The 17,344-nt window shown below is 41.3% G+C and overlaps 1 long non-coding RNA gene across 2 annotated transcripts in view; it reads left to right on the forward strand.

Moving 5' to 3' along the window:
* LOC128313108 (uncharacterized) overlaps nucleotides 1–5,388 on the forward strand; it is a 55,000-nt gene extending 49,612 nt beyond the window's left edge. The window contains exons 6-7 of one of the 2 annotated variants that reach the window (XR_008293346.1): nucleotides 4,804–4,989; nucleotides 5,314–5,388. This is a non-coding gene — a long non-coding RNA (uncharacterized LOC128313108). Of the gene's footprint in view, nucleotides 1–4,803 lie in introns of both variants that reach the window. The other variant, XR_008293345.1, reaches the window with a different exon arrangement.
* The last annotated feature ends 11,956 nt before the right edge of the window (nucleotides 5,389–17,344 follow it).

Genomic DNA, 17,344 nt, shown 5'->3' on the forward strand with positions numbered 1-17,344 from the left:
ATAGGTTTCTATGGGAGTAAAATGCTTTAAATTATTTAATGGATCTGATTATTCAGAATTAGTCCTTCCCTTCCAAAGAAATGTTTTAGTTGTAAATGAAGACAGATTCTAGTTGAGGTTGTGTGATGTAAAATGCTAGAAAAAAGCAGAAGGGATATACTCTCAGTGCACAAAACAATAGTAGCAATAAAGCCTGTGAAGTTACTTTGGTCAATTTTACTACATACATCTTTAAAATATTGTTTTAAGTTTATTTATTTATTTTGAAAGAGAGAGAGAGAGAGAGACAGCATGAGTGGGGTAGGGGCAGAGAGAGAGGGGGAGACAGAATCCCAAGCAGGCTCCACACTGTCAGCACAGAGCCTAATGTGGGGCTCAAACTCATGAACCATGAGGTCATGACCAGAGCCAAAATCAAGGGTCAGACACTTAACCAACTGAGCCACCCAGGAGCCCCAGTAAAAAAAAAAAAAAAAAAAAAAATTTAAAGGATGAGCCTATAGGGATAAAACAAGATGATATAAACAGAGAAGAATAGTATATTTGTTAAAGTATCACTGAGGTAAAGAGCTTTTAGATTAATGAAGAGAAACTCAAACCATAAGCTTACAGTAGACCACCATCTAGAATCTGGAACTGGCACAAAGGCTTTAAATCCTGGTCCCATTACTTAACACCTATTTGATTCCCCTAAGGCTCAGTTTTATGTTTGAAAAACAGCTGTAATAAGGGTCCTTGCCTCCCAGGATCGTTGTGAAAATTAAATGATAATACATGCAAATTTCCTAACATGGCAGGAGGCACATAGACATGCCCCTCAACAGCGACTAAAAGAGAATGACCAGTGTCCTTCTCACGATTAAATCTTGGTAGCAGGTGTGGCAAAAGATTCTCTTTCTGGCTCTTAACAAAGTTGTAAAAGCCAACATATAAGGAAAGGCTCTCTGTCGTCGTGCTAGTCATACTTCAAGTGGCTCAAATGCCCCAGAGGGAAGCTTATACTCTAGATGTTCTGGGATCTAACCATTTATGCTGTAGAAGGATGTTGGAAGCAAGGTGACCTTCTGAATAACAGAGAAGCTGTTCTCATGTGCTATGATGATGATGTTAGCAATGACAGCCATTTCCCTAACCAAGTTGACTACTGACCCAAAAATGAGATTAAAAACTACACATTTTTTTTCCTGAGCCCTGAAAAGCCCAAAGAGAGAACTAAATAAGAAACAGGCTTGAGATCTGGATGATATCCAGGTCAGTGGCTATAGGATATTCTTCTAATTGTTTTGTCACTACAAACTTAATGCCCACAATATGCCAATGCCTGCACATTTTTATTTATGACATGATATAATAATTTAATTACGGCAGGCAGTTCAAAATGGTGACTATTTGTGTCTCCTTAAGAAATATGCCAATTTCTTATTCATTCTGGAATATTGTTGGGGGTGGGGGAAGGTGGGGCAGAGGGACAGACAGAGGGAGGGGAAGAAGTGGACATATGAGCTACATAATCTTCTGCCCACTGAAGGGACAAAAAACCTAAAGGATTTAAAATCTACATGATACAATATTGCTATGGCAACCACTATTGCCTTAAACAAGGTAAGATTTAAGTGTTGGGGCTCCTGGGTGGCTCAGTCGGTTAAGCCTCCGACTTTGGCTCAGGTCATGATCTCACAGTTCATGGGTTCGAGCCCTGTGTTGGGCTCTGTGCTGACAACTCAGAGCCTGGAGCCTGCTTCAGATTCTGTGTCTCCCTCTCTCTCTGCCCCTCCCCAGCTCGTGCTCTGTCTCTCTCTCTCCCTCAAAAATAAATAAACAAAAAATAAAATAAATAAATAAATTAATTAATTAATTAAAAATAAATTTAAAAAATCTAAGATTTAAGTGTTTTGTTTTTAATTTCAGTTTTTATCAAAATAATGATTGTGTGTGGTAAAAATCAAATAATAAAGAATTCATAAAGCTTGGTATTTCCCCAACTACCTCTTGATATATTTTCATCTCTTTTCATTGTTTCTCTTTTCAACTCTTTAGTTATTTCCACAAGTGTAGGTACTATAATTATAACGCTGTAGTCTTATTATCATTTATAATTATGATCAATTAATGCATAAGAAATGAAAATTTACCTTGCATTAACATCCCCTTTTGCATCCTCTTCCCAATATTTAGTATTCACACGACTTTTAATTCTTCCATTGGTTACTTTTGTAACATGAAATAATATGATTAAACTATTTGTTTCCACTGATTTTCTACTGAGTCATTCCAACTTGGAAAACTGCCTTACCCTTCCTTTCCATATCTCCCCTACCCCCACTGCCATCTATCAGCTCTATATTATTTTGCATCATCCAATATTTATTCATAATTACATTTTGTCCTGAGATTTCACCAATATTCCTGCTTTGTGGACCGACTCTGAAATTTAAAAATGAATAAACAGTGTTTGCGTTAGTATAACAATGTAACTACCGTCTACTGCTTCGCAAAGCAGTGTATTAGGGTTACTTTTCATTTTCTCTAGGCTTTATAGTGCCAGGGTTGGGCCACTTTAAAGAAGCTCTTTCTAGCGTCAAAGCCAAATAGATTTCCCTTTTTCCATTATGTCATTTGCCTAAATTGACACCACATTTTGGATTGCCTCTTATTGCACAGCACTTTTCTTATAGTCTTTGTTTTTCTGAGTCTTTTTTGCCCTTACTTATTTGATTAGAGGTTGGCATTTCAAACTTTTATTAATCTTCTCAATTAATGCCATTTTTAATCACATATTTTATTCCACAGAGATTTCCCTCCTGGTCCCATCTGGCCTCTTGCTCCAGTGGGGACTGGGGCTCTAGAGTTGCTGCAAATGTCACCCTGAAAATTCCCATCATTGTTTTAACTTGGTTGGATAGACTGTTTCTCGAATCCTAGGTCTTCCCTTTTTTTTTTTTTTTTAAGTTTTATTTGTTTGAGAGACAGAGTGAGCGTGCATGGGAGGGGCAGAAAGAGACAGAGAGAAGGAAACTGAGAATCCCAGGCAAGCTCCGTGCTGTGAGCCCAGAGCCCGATGCAAGCTTCAAACACAAACCATGAGATCATGACCTGAGCTGAAACCAAGAGTCAAATGCTCAACTGAGGCATCCCTCCTTTTTCTTTTTTATCCCAATTATGTGGAGTAGTACATACTCCAGGAATTAAGACAAATTGTTTGCAAATTACATTTTCTGAGTGCTTTCATGCTGAAATCTTGTCTCATTATTGGCCAGAGTCTGGAGATATAAATAATTTTCTTTAACATCTTTAAAGCACTGTATCTTTTGTTTTCAGGCCTCCAGACTTACTCTTTAGAAGTCTGGTGACAATCTGATTCCCCTTCCCTTGCATGTGAACTGTTGTATCTCTCTGAAAGCTTTGGGGGATGTTCTCTTTTTAGTGTTCGGTGATTTTATGAAGATGTATCCAGGTGTGGGTCTTTTTTAAATTCATTGTGGGGAAGGCTCTACCTAGTTTTCAGTTCTAGGAACTTCTCTTTGTAATATAATTTTCTTTCTTATCTCCCTCCCTTTTTTCTGAAGCCTTAATTAATAAAAAAATGGCTTTCCTGGATTACTATTTGAATGCCTCATTTTACAATTTTATGTATTTTATATTTTCAATCTGTTTGACCTATTCTACATTTTGAGAGGTTTTCTCAACCTTAATTTTCAATCTTTCAATTGAATGTCTAGTTTCAGTCATCATTCAGCCCCAGGGAGCTCTTTACTCTTCTCCGATTGTTCCATTTTGGAGCCCACGGATGGCAGCTGTGGAGGTGTACCTTTCAAATCTCCCTCTGGGAAGAACCTGCTAGAAGTGGTGTGGTTGACTGAGCGCCTACAGGTGCAGATCTCTGGAATCCACCGCAGCATCCACCCCGAGCCTTCACTCACTGGAAGCTCGCAGGCAATGACTGAGCATGGTGGGGACCCCAGAGCCTTTCCACCAATAACCCAGGGGGCTGGCTGAGACATTCTCAGATGGCCCGCAGTCTGAAGCTCTTCCCCTCCCCTTTGAAAGCTGTTAGACCTGCATCACAGACTGAAGGCTCCCCACTCCTCCTGTCCCCTCGGGCCTTTATCTTTCACAGCCATTAGCCCCCATATATCTCTCATACTGGTTACTTTATCTTGGCTTTTGCTTCCCAGAGGACTAGAACTGACAGAGCATCCCATCCTTTCTTTATGAATATACTATCTTCTCACACCTCTTTCAACATATTTAGCTTATTCTTATAACACCCAACACACGTAACAGGATGCGCTTTACCTCATATAGTGACCTGGTAAGGTCAAATCACATTGCAGTAAACTGAAATTCATTAGGAAAAAAAAATGCCATCAACACATCAAAAAAAGGAAGGAAGGAAGCTAGATGCACCCTTCCCCTACCATGTTTCCAGAGGAGGCAAAATTTTTAATAATTCTAATAGTTGAAATAACACAGCAAAATATATGAAAGCATGATTCTGTTCCACCTGCTATTACAAAAAAATTTCAGACTTTGTGGCAAGATATGCTATTACCTCATTCAAATAATCAGTGGCAGGGATCGCGCAGGGCCTTGTACTTCTAGTTATCCTCATACTTGTCCAGCCTTGTCTTGCTACTGGATTTTTGGATTGTTGAGGGCAAGGGGCCATATCAGGCACTGAAGAAGTGCCTGGTAATAATAACAGTAAGAACAGGTGCTGATTATTGCATGCTAACTATATGCCAGATAAGCTGGTAAACACTTTATGTGCATTGTTTTCTTTAATCCATGCAAACAATCCAGCTTTACAGATGGAAACACTGAATCTCCAAGAGGCGGTGAAAGCGGCCCACGGTCCCACCTTAGGAGGCTAGAAGGAGGCACACACCTGCCTGCCCCCCGGAATGGACACTCTCCGTCGCACCCAGACACTGCCTCCACCGACGCACAACACATACAGGACCCGCAGTAGTTTCGGTTACATATAAAGTGGGTTATAAAAACGTCATTTAGTGCCCTGTAATATGCATTCTATAGCCTTGTGATGGGGAATGCATGTGCAGAGCCAAGGAAGTCGTGTACATTTTGAAATGATCTTCCTGGGAAGAAGCACACTGTTTGTCAATATCAAATCTTAGCTTGTTTGAAGTTCCCAGACTCTCTGGAGCTCTAATAAGAAGTAGCTTGTTAATCTTTGAAATACAAATGCTGATCAGCAGACAGTTGTTGGTTTTTTTTTTTCCCTCTTCTGTCGTTTAGGGCCTCTGTGGGAGGGAAGATCATGTTAACATATGCATGCTTACTCTCTTACAGAAAACCAACTCTTTATTTACCTGAGCTTCTCCTCATGTCCCTGGACAAGTAATTAAACCAAATCATTGACCTCTTCTGGAGCAGCTTATGAGTCATTTTTTGCTAAGTGAAAGAAAAGGTGTTTGGAAAAAGAAAATGCCATTGGTCCAGAATCAGAATAAGTAAGTTTATACAGAAAATATGCACAGGAGACTTGGCAGCATCTTTTGGGGCCTATTTTTTTTCCCTAATATTCAGAAACATGAACTTTCATAACAACAAATGTCATCCTTTCTGTTCTTGCAATCCCTTTATGCGTTGCACGTAGCTCATGAGGGATTGCGTGTCATGACAATTACGACAATTACAACATTGCATTCAGCTGTTTATTAGAAGGTTAGGATTCACCCAAGAATTGGATATGTGACTCCCTTCCCTCTCCTGAGAAGAATATAGGTATTTGGAGGCAAAATTCTATTTGTTTTTCCTCCTAATATTTTCTAGTCACCAGTCCATATGGCCATAACACGTGTTTTCACTTCTCTTAACGTACCCATTCAGAAGTTACCAGAGGTTAGCAATCAGAATCCCAGAACATAAGATGGCAACCCCAGTCGTTAGAACTGAGCTGTGACATGTACAAGGGACTGGTATACAAAAGATGTTTGGAAACTAAGGCTGGCTAGTTCCCAGGTACTGTTTCAGTTGATGGTCAATCTAAGAGTCTCTGGAAAACATATAAGCTGATGCTCTCTTGACTCCAGTGGCTACTGTTTGGCTTGTCTCTTTGAAAGTGTCATGTCCCCCCACCCAGAGCCAGCTGAAGTGTTTGCTTTTTCTCAAACCTGACTTAACGCAAGCAAAACTTTAAAATTTTAAAACATTTTTGGGGGCGCCTGGGTGGCTCAGTGGGTTAAGCATCCGACCTCAGCTCAGGTCATGATCTCACGGTTCGTGGGTTCGAGCCCCATGTCAGGCTCTGTGCCGACAGGTCAGAGCCCGGAGCCTGCTTCAGGTTCTGTGTCTACCTCTCTCTCCCTGCCCCTCCCCTGCTCACACTCTGTCTCTCTCTCTCTCTCAAAAATAAATAAAACGTTAAAACGGTTTTTAAAAAACATGTTTTTGAAAGATGGAATTGACCTGAAGAATGAGAAGACAGTTGCTTAATGATCTGAAGTTCATTCATTCTACGAAGATACTGTTTTAAACCTCTGGGATGGATGTCAGTGATATGATGGAATAAGACAAACGTCACTAATAAGGTCACTGCCATCATGGAGCAATGGCAGACAGATCACCATTTAAATATACACGAATTAGGGTTATTGTAGGTCATACAAAGGCAAGATCTAGAGAGCTGTGACGATCTAGAGAACTATGAGGATGAGCAAGAGAGGGAAGCAATATCACTTAGGGGAGACAAGGAAATCTTCTTTGAGAAGGTGGCATTTAGGCTGAGACGAGCTGGAGTTGGCAGGGGAAGAGTGTGGATAAGCAGTCCAGCCTGTGTGAAAGTGCAGAGGTGAGAAGGAACCAGAAAGTCGGTGTGACTTCAGAGCAGAGTGCGAAGTTCTTTTGGAGCCCCAGGTAATCTCTGAAGAGTAGAGACTTCTATGACCACAGCTCAACCTCAGTTACAAAACCCCTGCAAACCACACAATATTGGGCATGCAGTAAATGATTTGCCAAAATGCCATAATCATACACAGCTCAACACGGTGAAGAAATGTAAGCTGCCTCCTACAGACACACCTGCACTTATACCAGATGATGTGCATACAAGATTATTCATGGCAACATTGCCTTAACCAAAGATGAGAAAAAACCCAGTGTTTCTCAGTAAGAGGCTGGTCAAGATAACGCCATACGATGGAATAGAATGCCTCTGAAAAAAGAATGGATGAGTTTCTTACATTCTCAAATGAAAAAATCTCCAACATACAATATTTAAAAAAATTTTTTCTAATCTTTATATATTTTGAGAGAGAGACAGAGGGTGAGCAGGGGAGGAGCAGAGAGGGGGAGACGCAGAATCCAAAGCAGGCTCCAGGCCCCGAACTGTCAGCACAGAGCCCACTGTGGGGCTTGAACCCACAAACCGTGAGATCATGACCTGACCTGAAGTTGGACACTCAATCGACTGAGCCACCCAGGCGCCCCCAACATATAATATTAAGTGAAGAAGTAAGATCCAGAAAAATGTGTACCCTGTGCTAGAACTTATAATTAAAAAGAAAAAAAAAGTAAAGAACAGTCAGAAAATGAGAAGACAAGTCACAGACTGGGAGAAAATATTTGCAAATGACATATCTGATAGAGAACTGTTATCCAAAATATATATAGGACTTTAAAAACTCAACAATAAGAAAATGAGCCCATTTAAAAAATGGGCAAGAGACCTGAACAAACACATCACTGACACAGATATGTAAGTGCCAGTAAGCGTATGAAAACATTTTCAATATCATATGTCATTAGGGAATTGCAAATTAAAACAATAATTAAAAGAGTCGTATAACAAATTAGAATGCTTAAAACACAAGAAGTAGATTTCCACAAAAATATTTTAACAAGAGTTTGTAGTTAACACCATATTTTTAAAATGAGGTATGCTGTGAATGTATTTCCTATGAGAATCCTTTCCCTTTGCTGTCCTCCCTCAGTGTCTGACTACTTAAAAAAATAAGTAAGTAAATTAAATAGTAAGATACCACTACACATCTATTATAATGGCCAAAATTCAAACCTCTGACAACACCTAATGCTGATAAGGATGTAGAGCAACCGAACTCTTGTTCGTTGCTGGTCAGGATGTAAAATGGGACAGCTACATTGGAAGAAATTTTGTCAGTTTCTTATAAAATGAAACACACTCTCACCATATATATCATCCAGCAATTTCCCTCCTTGGCATTTACCCAAACAAGTTGAAAACTTATGTCCACACAAAAACCTGCACACAATGTTTATAACAACTTTATTCTTAATTGCCAAAACCTGGAAGCAACCAACATATCTTTCAGTAGATGAATGGATAAGTAAACTGTGGTATATCTAGACAATGGAATATTTTTCAGCACCAAAAATAAATGAGGCATCAAGCCATGAAAAAGACATGGAAGAAACTTGAATATGTATTACTAAGTGAAAGAAACCAATCTCAAAAAGCTGCATACTGTATGATCCTAACTATATGACATTCTAGAAAAGGGGTATCCATGGTGACAATAAAAATATCAGGGTTGGGGGAAGGGAGGAATGACTAGGCAGGGCACAGGGAATTTGGGGGGCAGTGAAACTATTCTGTGTGGTACTATTGTAATGGATATATGTCATTATAAATTCATCCAAACCCATAAAACATTCAACACCAAGAGTGAACCCTAAGGTCAACTATGGACTTTGGTTGATAATGATGTGTCAATGTTGATTCATCAATTGCAACAAATGTACCACAGTGGTAGGGGTTGTTGACAATGGGAGAGGCTGTTCATATGAGAGAACAGGCAGTATATGGGAACTGTCTGTACTCTCCACTCAATTTTGCTGTGAACCTAAAACTCTAAAAAATAAAGTCTATTTAGGGGGCACCCGGTGGCTCGGTGCATTAAGCATCTCACTCTTGAAGGCTATTCCAGAATCTCAGGATCATGGTTTGTGAGATCGAGCCCCCCCGTTGGGCTCCACACTGTCAGCGCAGAACCTGCTTGGGATTCTCTCTTTCCCTCTCTCTCTCTGCCCCTCCCCAACCCTCTCTAAATAGATAAATAAACTTAAAATAAAATAAAATAAGGTTCAAATAAATAAAATAAAATAAAGTTTATTTTTAAAAAGCAAAGCAAAAATAAACAAAATAAACAATGTATTTGTATTTGGTTGTATGTGCGTAAGAAACTTTTAAATACTATTCCAAAAACTGATAAAAGTGGTTACCTGTGACAGTGGGGACATGGGGCACATGGAGACAAAGATGGGAGTGATACTTTTATTATATACTTTTTAACATTTTTTTTGATTTATGAAATATGTTTATCTAAAATTGAATTCTTTGATGTAGGTACAGTAGAATCAATCTCATTCTGATCCACCATTTATTAGCTGGGTAGTCTTATAAGGTTTCTAAATTCAGTGCCTGTGTTTCCTCATGCGCAAAGTGCGGTTAATAGTAGTTCCTACCTCACAGGAGTGTTTTGAGAATTAAGTGAAGTAATTACATGCGAAGCCATTAAATCAGTGTCCACCACATAGTAAGTGTTCAATAAATCATGGCGATAATCAGTGTCATGCTGCTGTCTAGAAACATACAATTTTTAAAATGGCATGTGTGGGTTTTTCTGGTGTTTGGAATTACTGGTAGGATTGAGGATGATTTGTATTTTCTTTATCGTGCTTAAAATGTCTTGCAAATATTCTATAAAGATCATGCAGGTATACTGAGAAAATCAGTAAGGTTTTTTTTTGTAAGTGGCAAGAACACTTAACATGAGATCTACCCTCTTGACAAAATTTTAAGGGCACAATACAGTATTGTTATCTATAGGTATCATGATGTACAACAGATCCGTTCATAATCTTACATGGCTGAAACTGTATATGCAATGAGTAGCAAGTACCCTCTCTTACCTCTCCCCCACCAACTTTAGCAACCAGCATTCTATTCTTTGTTTCTACATGCTTGACTATTTTAGATATAGTGTTTGTCCTTCTGTGATTGGTTTATTTCACTTACCATAACGTCCTTAAGGTACATCCTTGTTCCACATGAGCAGAATTGCCTTCATTTTTAAGGCTGAATAATATTCCTTTGTATGTGTGTACATACCACACATTGTGCATTCATCTGTTGGTGGGACACTTAAATTGTTTCTGTATCTTGGCTATTGAGAATAATGCTGCAATGAATTATGGATAAATACTCAGAAATGGAATTGCTAGATCATAATGCTATTGCTACTTTAATTTTTTTTAGGGACACCTGTGTTTTCCATAGTGGTTGCACCGTTTCATATTCCCACCAACAATGTACAAAGGTTCCCTTTTCTCTGCATCCTCATAAACTTGTTATCTTTTGTTTTTTTGATACTAGCCCCTCTGATAGATATCAGGCGATATCTCATTGAGGTATTGATTTACATTTCCCTGAAGATTAGTGTGTTAAATGTCTTTTACTTACCCATTGGTCATTTATATCTTCTTTGGAAAAACATCTGTTCAAGTCCTTTGCTCATTTTTAAATCATGTCATTTGTTTTCTGCTTTTGAATTAAAGGAGTTCCTTATGTATTCTGGATGTTAACCTCTTATCAGCTATACGGCTTGCAAATATTTTCTCCCATTCCATAAATTGTCTTTGTACTCTGCTATATTGTTTGTTTTGCTGTGCAGAAACTTTTTAGTTTGACTTAGTTCCCCTTGTTTGTTTTTGCGTTTGTTGTCTGTGCTTTTGGCATCGTACCCAAGAAATCATTGCCAAGACCAATGTCTTGAAGTTTCCCCCTTATGTTTTCTTCCAGGAGTTTCATTCTTACATTTAAGTCTTTAATCCATTTTGTATGGTGTTCAATAAGCTCTATTTAAAAACAAAAACAAAAACAAACTAAAAACTATTTTCAGTCTTAAACACTGCCCAATGGGTTTTGCCTTCACCTCTGCCTTGCTTCTTGCCCTTTAGGATAACCTAATCCACTCATTTACTAGCTTTTGCATTCTCTGGCTTCTGAGATAATTATCCCTCCAGGCCACACCTTTGTTCTTGGTTTGCTGTAGTTCTATATAAGTCTCACTCCTGGCTTTAGGATTCTAACTTCAGCCCAGCCTCTGACCTTTAGGACTAATGTTTGCATCTGTTTACCATTTGAATTTTGTGCTTAAATGTGGGTGTGAATCCCACCCTAGCTTTGTCGCCAGGAAACCACCCCTAACAAAATACACTTGGCTATCACTTGGATATCAACCTTGGATATCTGGATAGCCCCTAAACTGGAGAAAGGTTGGCAGGTAGGAAATTAAGATAATTCACATGTTATGCAGAAGATATATTTACTGACATGATAAAAGACTCGGCATCTGGGCATGATTTTCAACCAGAGAAGTATCGAATTTATAAAAGAGCCATTTGATTTTCTAATGTGACATGATAAGCATGCCTTCTTGTAAAAGCATTTTACAGAAAAACAAAATGGCACAACACCAGGCTGACAGCAAAGACAATTCCGTGAACAACTGCTGGAGCTGTTCCATGCAGCATTTGAGGTTGCTTGATTTGGAAAGAAAGAAAGAAAGAAAGAAAGAAAGAAAGAAAGAAAGAAAGAAAGAAAGAAGAAAGAAAGAAAATAAGTTATACGAAAGTGTAAGGATGAACGAGCCATACACTACTGTCTGGAGTTTTAAGGAAAGAAGGGCAGTGTGGGTGCATTTCCAGCCTAAAGTGAACATTGGATTTGACAGCCGGAGGGAGGTCGTCTTGCTGATGCCTGTCCTGCCCAAGATCTCTGCATTTTCAGTGCATCCTCGGCAACTTCCAAGAGACGGAGATGTCATTACTAGATTTTATGTTAACTATCAATGGGCAGAATTTGCACATCAGCACATGCTTAACATTCGAAATAATTCCCCCCACACTGACATAGGAAAGAGAAGAAAAAAAACAAACAAACAATGTAAAACAAAAAGTGACTATCTCGCTGGCTCAGAAACATCTGTAGCCTGATATTTCTAGCTACTTGGATGAAAATGTCTACTTTTGTATTCCTCAGTATGATTTTTATGCTTCTAGAACTTTCTAGAGAATGCTCAACTTTATTTATTTATTTATTTAAAAAAATTTTTATGTTTATTCATTTTTGAAAGACAGAGAGAAACAGAGCACAAGCAGGGGTGGGGTGGAGAGAGAGGGGGACACAGAATCCGAAGTAGGCTCTAGGCTCTGGGCTGTCGGCACAGAGCCTGATGCAGGGCTCGAACTCACGAACGGCGAGATCATGACCTGAGCCAAAGTCGGATGCTCAACCAACTGAGCCACCCAGGCGCCCCGAGAATGCTCAACTTTAAACTGATAATTTAATTTTCTTGTTCTACAGACATATTTCCCCCAGTATATGTGTAATCCCAGACGTTATGAAAACAAAAATTTAGTGTTTCCTTCTCTTTCTCTTCCTCCTCCTTCTTTGTCACTTCTAGAAAAAGGAGCAGTTATTAAGTGTGCTTAATATAGAGAATCATGATCAAGAGAATGCAAAGTCACATAAAGTCAATTTTGATGCTCAGCTAATCATAGCGATAAAAAACAGTTCCCAAGTACTCTGTAAATGGCCCTACATGACACTTCTTTGTGGACTGGGTAGTTGATTTTGCTTTACAACTCTGTCCTGGGGGTCCTCCATAAAAAAGCAGCAACATAACAAGCTACAAAAGAGAAGAGGAAAGGAAGTAACATTTACCAAGTACTTGTTGTATATCAGCCTGGTGCCAGACGCATTATATGCCGTCACTCTTTCATTCTCTTCAGGGCCCTTTAAGAAAGTCACTGGGGTTTCAGTGATGATGAAGATGAGGATGAGCATGATCACAATGACCACGGAGGTGGTGGGGATGACGACTTCGGTTATGGAGATTTTCTATGCGCCAGGCTCTATACTATCTTCACTCAACTATTATTCATTCAAAAGTCATTTACCGAATGCCACACTGTGTGCCGGGAACCGTTCTAGGAACTTGGGACATATCCGTGTACAAAGCCCACACAAATCCTGGCCCCCGTGAAACCATATTTGGGGGTGAGAGTGGCACTGGACAACACGCACACACATAGATAGGGAAGTGGGGACGATGTTCGAAGGGGTAAGTCCTTTGGAAAAATAATAGATCAGAGCACAGCGGATCAGGACTGTGGGGATGAGGGTCAGGTTGCAATGTGAAATCAGGTGATGATGGTGGGAGGCCTCACTGAGAAGAAGGTGACACTTGACACAGCTGAAGATATTGGCCACATGGGTATCTTGCAGAAGAGGGCTCCATGCAGAAGGAACAGCCGATGACAAGGCCATAAGAAAATGTGTCCTTGGAGTGTTTGCTGGAAAATGGAGGCCAGCATGGCTGAGAAGAGGGGAGCAGTAATGGGGGCCAGTTCCTGCACGGCCTTGCAGGTCAATGGAAAGAGTTTACTCTGAGTGAAATAATAAATCATTGCACAGATTTGAGCAGACAGGTGGCATGGTCTAATGTACATTTTTAAAGAATCCCAGGGGCGCCTGGGTGGCTCAGTCGGTGGAGCGTCCAACTTCGGCTCAGGTCATGATCTCACAGCTCGTGAGTTCGAGCCCCATGTCAGGCTCTGTGCTGACAGCTCAGAGCCTGGAGCCTGCTTCTGCTCCTTTGTCTCCCTCTCTCTCTCTCTCTCTCCCCCTAACCCACTCATGTTCTGTCTCTGTCTCTCTCAAAAATAAATAAACATTAAAAAAAAATTTAAAGAATCCCTATGATTGTTGTGTTAATAATACTTCACCTTGCAATAGTTCTCTGAGGTTCCTGGAAATTCCATTTTACAAACAAGAAGCTGAAGGGTGGAAAAATCAAGTAACCTTTAAATGAGTAGCAGAGCCAGGAATTAAGCCCAAACCAAGCGTTGTCTGACTTCCAAGCCTGGGCTCATTTTCTGACCACCTTGAAAGAAGACCTTCTAGGTTCACATCAGTTCAAGTTCACGATGACTGAAATACAGATCTCAGGTATAGGAAGAAGCAGAATGTTCTGTCTGGCTTGGTTGACAAAAGACCAAAATAAAACAAAAACAAAAACGAAAACAACACCCCAAAATACAAGGTCCTCAAATAACTACTGAGTTTCCATGTTTCATAGTCACCAAGGGGTGAGGCAAAAACTCACCCCTTAAGTAGCTTGCAGTTTAAAAGGGGAGATGGAATATTAACAAGTAGATGCAATAAAGTATTATAGGAGTCACTTAAAAGGAATGTATAAGCTGCAGCGGGGGCCAAGGAAGCAGTGGTCAGCTCTAAGATGGAGGGACTAAGTTGTGGTGTGGCTCCTTATAGCTGGCGAATCCTTTCTCATATCCAGTGTTCCATGTTGCCTAGTGGCTCACTGGCTCTCAGTTTGGTTCACATGGCTTGAAAGAAAAGGCTCTGTGTTTCTCTGAGGTACTTTCCAGATAAAAGGCAAAGAGTTTCTCGCCTGAAGCTTCCTCTCTGAGCCTTGCCACTGACTTCCCATCTGCAATTTCAGTCTGTTGAATTCTGTCTGGATACACCGCAGATCGTCAGAAATCCAGAAAACCGAAGGGAACAGAAGGCTGTCTGTGCCTTTGATGTTCGTGAACTGTTTCATGTTGAATGTGTGTCTATGCACACACAGGCACACACTCATACATCTGAGATTCCTAGAAAGGCTGCCAGGCCGTGCACCCCATCCCTGGGCCTCCCCGACAGAACTTTTTGTTTAAGAACCTTAGTCAGTATCGAGTCACCGTGTGGGAGCTTTATCTGTTGGATAAAGCATGCATGCTACCTTTCCAGTTTTCCCCAGATGAACTCTTGACTCTGCTGCTTTTCCATCCTGCTGCCTTGGTAATTCTCTAGACCTGATCCTCCCAAGGCTACCTTGCCAACCATCGGAGAAGCAGTGCCATGAGATGGAAACAGGATGGCCCGTGAGCACCTCGCCTATACTGGCTAGAATTCCCAATTCTGCAGTTTATTCAACTGTGTGACAGTGGGAAATCCACGTACCCTCCTCATCTGTGACTCAGACAAAAAAGCACCCATTTCACAGGGTTGCATTAAATCAGATAACCCATCTGAGGAGCCCCGCTCATAACAACTGCTTGGGGCTCCTGGGTGGCTCAGTCGGTTGAGCGTCCAACTCTTGATTTTGGCTCAGAAATCTTGATTTCTCTTGATTTCTTACAGTCATGGGATTGAGCCCTGCATCGGGCTTGGTGCTGGCTGTGGAGTCTGCTTAAGATTCTCTCTCTCCCTCTCCCTCTGCCCCACTTGCATGCAATCTCTCTCTCTCTTAAAAAACAAAACAAAAAAATTGCTCGATGAATGCCAGCTAGTTGTAGGATTATTTCAGTGACATCATCTTCTCACACATACATGTGCAGCAGTTCTGAGCACTGGGGCATGGCTTTGGCCAAGAGTAATGGCCACTTGTCCCTTTGGGGAGGAGCTGCAGAGGGCTGGCCACTGGCTTTACTTACAACCCTGCTGGAAGAAAGAGGATAGAAGAGGGTAATCACAGCCCCATGCTGAGATTTCACCTCGGCTGCTGCCATCAGTAGCCTCACCCTAGGGATTAGGAAAATATTTTGTGTTCCCAGAACCTTGCTCTGGGCACCATCCCAAGAGAGCTCAGTGTTTAGAATGCTGTGTCCTCAGCGGTCTGGTTTAGACTTTATGAAGCAAGAGAAACTGCAGAAGACAGGAGACTTCCTCAGGAGACTTCTAGGGAGACAATGAAGAGATTATAATCACAATTGTCAAGGAACACTGATTGGATATGTCTTCTCTCCAAGGCAGTTTTGCTGGGTACCAAAATCATCCAATTCATGGAGTCAGCTTGGCAGTCATTTATTCCTTGCTCTACTCTGGGTCATAGTTGCTTAACATCCATCCTGTGACCCTTTGACATGAGACAACAGGGACAGGTATCAGTCCTAAGTGTCAGAGACAGCCACTCCCTGGAAGTCAGCCACCGGTTCGTGGGCTTGAGGATGAAGCAGAATCCAAACTCCTCAGCAGAACCCACAAGCTCAATATGGGGAGTGCTTTTCTGTCATCGTGGGACACAGCCAAGAGAGCAGAACTGTGGCACCCAGAGATGAGGGCAAGGGCCTGCAGAGGCACCTTTCTGGGGCATACACCCATTCCACAAACATGCACGGACCATCCCTGCAGGCAAACCCTGCCGGCTGTAGCTCCCAGGCTTTCCGGGGGGGGGGGGGGGGGGGTGCGGATGGCAGTGGGAGAGACTGGTAAGCAGGTCCAAGACAATGGGATACGTGCAGGGACAGAAAATAATGTACAAAATGCTCAGGGAGCACCGTGGAGGTGGCACATCATCCTATGTATAGGAATGTAGCTTGATGGGATCTAAAATTAACAGGTCCCCCAATTATTTAAAAATTCCTGAGTTGTAAACTCCTGCAAGGGCAAGGCTTCAGCATCTCTGATTTGCTTTGTGTCATATCTGCCATGGAATGGAAAACGTGTACACTGAATACAGGAGAGCCACTGTAATAATAAAGCAAGAGGCATTTGCTAGAATTGAGGGCAGGGAGGGAGGGGGAGTGTCGCCCTAAGTGTGGACTCGTGGGCTCAGTGCTGATGAGAGATTAAGACATCTCACTGCTTTCCAGAATAATTTTCAGCCATCTCCATGCGTGATTCAGGCTAAATCAATTCAACCTTAGGCTTCAATCTGTCTGTCCACCAAGCTGGAATTTGGCAGCCTACCCTCCCTTACCGAAGCATCGAGGAGGCTGGTAGTTCGGAAAGGTGCTTTGTGTTTCCAGAAAGAAAGCAGTTTTGAACATCTGAGGCTTTATCCCTTGCACAACGTGACTCAATAAGGGCAACGTTATACTTGGGGCAGAAAAACCAGACCCGGGACGCGTGAGAGGGGAAAGTGTGTTCAAGCACGTCAGAAATAGACCAGAGGGTCATTGTCAGAAATAACCGCTGGGGCTGGTGTGGTATTGGAATGCAGACTTGAATGTAGGAACACCAGAGCAATCTTCTCTTTCTACTCAGATAAAATCAGCCCCTCTGGGATCGTGTGTCTAATTCCAGGAGCTTCAGCTGAGAAGGGCAACTTTCAGAGGAAAGTTGTCAAGATGATTGAAGGGATGGAAAAGAATACCTATGAGGGGAGGTTAAAGGAGACATGTCTGGCACCAACTAGCTATGCGACTTTAGACAAGTAACCTCAACTCTGAGGAGCTCCGTTCCCTGGTCTGTAAAATGAGAACGGAGGCCTGGCTGAGCCCTCGGGTCCTCCCAGGTCTCACAGTATTTTTATAATCCAGAAGGAGAGGA

The sequence above is a fragment of the Acinonyx jubatus genome, chromosome E4 (assembly GCF_027475565.1).
Source record: "Acinonyx jubatus isolate Ajub_Pintada_27869175 chromosome E4, VMU_Ajub_asm_v1.0, whole genome shotgun sequence".
In the NCBI taxonomy this organism is placed as follows: Eukaryota; Metazoa; Chordata; class Mammalia; order Carnivora; family Felidae; genus Acinonyx; species Acinonyx jubatus.